Here is a 6000-nt window from a genome sequence, read left to right as displayed (position 1 = left end):
AATGATACAAGGTCCAGCACATAGCTACCAAAAAAAGTCACTGGGAGGGTGGTGGGACAATGAGAGAATTGGAAAAACTCCCAGAAGACTGTTCTTAGATTAGGTCAAGAATTCTTTAGTTTGTATCTCATGTTTAGTCAAGGAAAAGGTGAAGGGTAAACCTTCACTCTGTTGGCGCCATCAACCAACCCACCCCAGTAATGCTGTCCAGCCAGTTTGTATTGCAGTGATTCATTTACTGTGCTGTGAAGAATTTATTTCCCTCTTCAGGCATTCTGTACATCCATGTCTATAATAGTGTGGCTTTGAGATCAGCAGTGATTTTTCAGTTTGAATCAGGGATGGGGAGGGGTTGTTTTTGATAATTGAAGACCCCTTTCTGTGTTACTTCCACCTATGATCAATAATAGCATAGAGATGAGGGAAGGGACCAGTTCTCTCCACTACTCCTGGCTCACCTTTACTCTCCTTCAACAAGTGCTTGCCATCTGGAATATGACCCCTAGCAGTAGTAGTGCAATACTACCACTAGGGGTGCCATTTTCAAGGCAGCGCTGGACATCACTCCTGCACAAAGAGCCCCTGGATCCCAGAAGACCCCCACCCTGGAACACCAACCTTTCAGTTGGGGGAGGTAAGGTGGGGGGCTTCAACTCTAGGAGGGTGCCTAGGTGGTGGGGGGGGTTCTTGAGTAGAGGGGTGGGAATCTGAGGGTTATGTTACCCTAGTTTTTGGGCCCTACCATGACTAACTAACCCATGGTGACTTAAATATCACCGCGGTATTTTTAGAAAAGCGGCGTTAGGGCTATTTAAGTCACGTTAAAGGCCAATTAACAAGACTTAAAGCCCTAATGCCGTTTGATGACTCCTCCCCCTGAGTATCTTGAGGACATGGGTTTGAAGGGCAGAGTCTGGATATAATGTCGATTTTTTTTGCAGGACAAATTACAAAAGGTTATTTGAAATGTCATCTTCCCGGGTCCAAACTTATTGCATTTGCTGTCCGTCTCCTTTTCGGTCCATAGATTCCACCATGTATTGATTTCATTGAGAGCTTTGGGACTGAGTGTTAAATTGGCACAGACAGGATTCAGTTGTGTCTCTCTGTAGAGGGAGATTAATTGAGAGAGAGAGAAAGAAAGACTATTTTAATGCCTGTTTAACTAAAGTGGCCACATGACTGGCTTTTTACAAACTTTTTATTTATTTATTTATGCAACATTATGTGATTACATTCTAAGAATAAATTTATGAATGATAATGGAAATAACAGAAATAGATAAGAAGATCATTTAAATCTTAAACTTAGACAGAAGGAAATAAAAAAAGAAGGGGAAAAGTGAAATGAAAGTAAACAGAGGTGAGGATAGAACTCACAGCCAGCAGGATGGTCCAGGGCTGTATGTCATAGTAACATAGTAAATGACGGCAGATAAAAAGACCTTATGGTCCATCCAGTCTGTCCAACAAGATAAACTCATTTTACATGGTATGTGATACTTTATATCCGAGTTTGATTTGTCCTTGCCATTCTTAGGGCACAGACCGTAGAAGTCTGCCCAGCACTGTTCTTGTACTGTTGTTTCTTCCTCTTTAACATCAGCAAAATTCGCCCTTTCCTCTCTGAACACACCACCCGAACTCTCGTCCACGCTCTCATTACCTCTCGCCTTGACTACTGCAACTTACTCCTCACCGGCCTCCCACTTAGCCATCTATCCCCCCTTCAATCTGTTCAGAACTCTGCTGCACATCTTATATTCCGCCAGAACCGATATACTCATATCACCCCTCTCCTCAGGTCACTTCACTGGCTTCCGATCAGATACCGCATTCAATTCAAGCTTCTCCTTCTTACCTACAAATGCACTCAGTCTGGTGCCCCTCACTACCTTTCTACCCTCATCTCCCCTTACGTTCCCGCCCGTAACCTCCGTTCACAGGACAAATCCCTCCTCTCAGTACCCTTCTCCACCACCGCCAACTCCAGGCTCCGCCCATTCTGCCTCGCCTCACCCTATGCTTGGAACAACCTTCCTGAGCCCTTACGCTAAGCCCCCTCTCTGCCCATCTTCAAGTCTTTGCTTAAAGCCCACCTCTTCAATGCTGCCTTCGGCACCTAACTCTTACTGTTCAGGAAATCCAGACTGCCCCAATTTGACTATCCCTATCGGACTGACTGTTCACTTGTCTTTTAGATTGTAAGCTCTTTGAGCAGGGACTGTCCTTCTATGTTAAATTGTACAGCGCTGCATAACCCTAGTAGCGCTTTAGAAATGTTAAATAGTAGTAGTAGTAGTAGTACTAAAAGTTCTGAAGATTCTGGAATCCTAAAGAGTTACAAGATTCTGGAATCCCAAACGGACTCCATATATTACCTAACGGAATGGGAAGAAAGATGCAAGAACATATTAGACGACATAGCACCCTTACAAACACGAACTTCTCGCAGGTATAATATGATTCCATGGTTTAACAACAAACTGAAAAAACTAAAAACACAAACCAGGAAACTTGAACGAGCGTGGGAAAAAAATAAAAGATGAACATACACTCAATGCCTGGAAACAAACACAAAGAAAATACAAATAAGCAATAAGACAGACCAAAAGATCATACTATCAAACCAAAATAGGACCAGATTACAAAGACATGAAAAAACTATACCAACTAGTAAACAAACTACTAGACACCACCCCGGTCACCACAACCAATACAGACATCCCATCTGCAGACAAACTTGCCAAATACTTCAAAGAAAAAAATTGTAAACCTACGCAACACGCTACCCCAGAATAATACCGACATCGAGAACTTCATCAATGACATGGACCCAACCGATGGAGAATACCCAGCTGACCGAACCTGGACCAACTTCGATCTTCTCACCATAGAAACAGTCACCCAGGCAATTAAAAAGTTCTCCAACACTCACTGTAAACTGGACACTTGTCCCAGCTACCTACTAAAATAAGCCCCTGACCACTTCATAAGAGACCTCACAACCCACCTAAACTACACGTTTCAGCAAGGCCACTTCCCTAAGGACAAACTCACCCCAATACCAAAGGACACCAAGAAAAAAACAAATGAAATCACTAACTACCGCCCAGTAGCATCTATTCCACTGGTAGTCAAACTTATTTATTTATTTTATTTATTTATTGCATTTGTATCCCACATTATCCCACCTATTTGCAGGCTCAATGTGGCTTACATAGTTTTGTTAACATAGTCATTGCGGGTTCAATGTGGCTTACATATTTTGTTAGCAAAGTCATTGCAGGGTGACAGATACATTTAATACTGTGTCGCGGTTAGGTAAGGGTAGGAGGAAGAAGAAAGGGGTGATTAGGTAGTTATAGTGATTAGGTAGTTTATAGTAGGTGAGTTATTTTGGCTGAGTGGGTTGTCAGGCGGATTTGTGTGGCCGTTGGTTCTCATTGTATGCCTTGTTGAAGAGATATGTTTTTAGAGATCTACGAAAAATAGTTGTTTCGTTGATTGTTCTCAGGTCTGTAGGCAATGCATTCCACAATTTCATGCCCAACTACGAGAATGTAGTATCGTGCATCTGCTTGTACTTTAGTCCTTTACAACTGGGGAAGTGCAGGTTGAGGAACTTGCGGGATGCTCTTGTGGCATTTCTTGGAGGTAAGTCTACGAGGTTTAGCATGTAGATTGGGGCGTCTGCGTGAATGATTTTGTAATGGAAAGCATGGTAATCAAACAACTCTCAGAATATTTAAACAAATTCTCAATGTTACATGACTCACAATCAGGGTTTCGCCCCCTCCATAGCACTGAAACAGTACTAGTTACACTTTTAGCCAAATTCAAACAGGAAATAGCAACAGGTAAAAGCATACTCCTCCTCCAGTTCGACATGTTGAGTGCTTTCAACATGGTAAACCACAATATACTACTAAGACTACTCGAGTACTTCGGGATTGGTGGAAACATCCTTAACTGGATCAAGGGTTTCCTAACCACCAGAACATAAAGAGTGCTATCAATTTCAAACACGTCCTCACCATGGAAAGCCGACTGCGGAGTACCCCAAGGCTCACCACTATCACCGACCCTCTTCAACTTAATGATGACCCCACTAGCCAAGTCATTAATCACCCAAGGCCTCAACCCTTTCATCTATGCAGACGATGTCACAATATATATCCCTTACAAACATGATCTGACAGAAATCGCCAATGAAATCAAACTCATCCTGGACATCATGAACTCATGGGCAAATGCATTCCAACTGAAACTCAATGCAGAAAAAACACACTGTCTCATCTTATCATCCCGTCACAATATGGACAACCCTAAAACTATAAACACCCCAGAACACAACCTCCCTATCTCAGACAGCCTGAAAATCCTTGGTGTTCATAATCGACCGAAACCTAACACTAGAGAGCCAAGTAAAATCCACAACAAAGAAAATGTTCCATTCTATGTGGAAACTCAAACGCCTGAAACCATTCTTCCCAAGGGAAACATTCCGCAACCTGATATAATCAATGGTATTAAGCCATGCAGACTACTGCAATGGAATCTACGCAGGATGCACAGAACAACCCATAAAGAAACTTCAGACCGCTCAAAACAAGGCAGCCAGGCTTATATTCGGAAAAACGCGATTCGAAAGCACAAAAGCCCTCCGGGAAAATCTACATTGGCTTCCTATAAAAGAACGTATTGCTTTCAAAGTCTGCACCCTAGAGCATAAAATAATCTATGGTGAAGCTCCAGCATACATGACAGACCTCATAGACCTACCAACTAGAAACATATCCAGATCCACACGAACATACCTAAACGTCCACTACCCAAGCTGCAAAAGACTTAAATACAAATCTACCTATGCATCCAGCTTTTCATATTTAAGTACACAACTGTGGAACGCACTACCAAATGCCGTGAAGACAACGTATGACCATTTAAATTTCCGGAAATCACTAAAAACCAACCTGTTCAAAAAGGCCTACCCTACCGACCCAACCTAATTGCCCGGACTCTGCAACACAACGAACCCAAAGCATGAAATGGACATAACATAACTCTTACGCTCAAAGATGCCATAACTGTGTTTGTTCCACTCCAATCTATACTATCCAACATTACCTTGTATTTGTTTTTCTCACCAGAATTGTCTTCTTACAGACACTACTCTGTATTTGTTTTCTTACCGGAATCGCCTTTCTGATAATATGTAAGCCACATTGATCCTGCAAATAGGTGGGGAAATGTGGGATACAAATGTAACAAATAAATAAATAAATAAAGTAATACGTACATAGTAAATGACGCTAGATAAAGACCTGTACGGTCCATCCAGTCTGCCCAACAAGATAAACTCATTTTACATGGTATGTGATACTTTATACCCGAATTTGATTTGTCCTTGCCTTTCTCAGGGCACAGAGCGTAGAAGTCTGCCCAGCACTGTTCTTGTACTAAAAGTTCTGAAGGTTCTGGAATCCTAAAGAGTTACAAGATTCCGGAATCCCAATGAGTAGCAACATAGTAACATAGTAAATGATGGCAGATAAAGACCTTATGGTCCATCCAGTCTGCCCAACAAGATAAACTCATTATACATGGTATGCGATACTTTATATATATACCCAAGTTTGATTTGTCCTTGTCATTCTCAGGGCACAGACCGTAGAAGTCTGCCCAGCACTGTTCTTGTACTAATAGTTCTGAAGATTCTGGAATCCTAAAGAGTTACAAGATTCCAGAATCCCAATTAGTAGCAACATTCCATGTAGAACCCCAAAGAGTAACATAGTAGATGATGGCAGATAAAGACCTGTACGGTCCATCCAGTCTGCCCTACAGGATAAACTCATTTTACATGGCATGTGATACTTTATACCTGAGTTTGATTTGTCCTTGCCATTCTCAGGGCACAGACCGTAGAAGTCTGCCCAGCACTGTTCTTGTACTACGTTCTGAAGCTAACATAAGTACATAAGTAATGCCATACTGG

Source organism: Microcaecilia unicolor, chromosome 4, assembly GCF_901765095.1.
Source record: "Microcaecilia unicolor chromosome 4, aMicUni1.1, whole genome shotgun sequence".
Taxonomy (NCBI): Eukaryota; Metazoa; Chordata; class Amphibia; order Gymnophiona; family Siphonopidae; genus Microcaecilia; species Microcaecilia unicolor.
The sequence above is the reverse complement of the archived record's forward strand: the minus strand, read 5'-3'. Positions refer to the sequence as shown.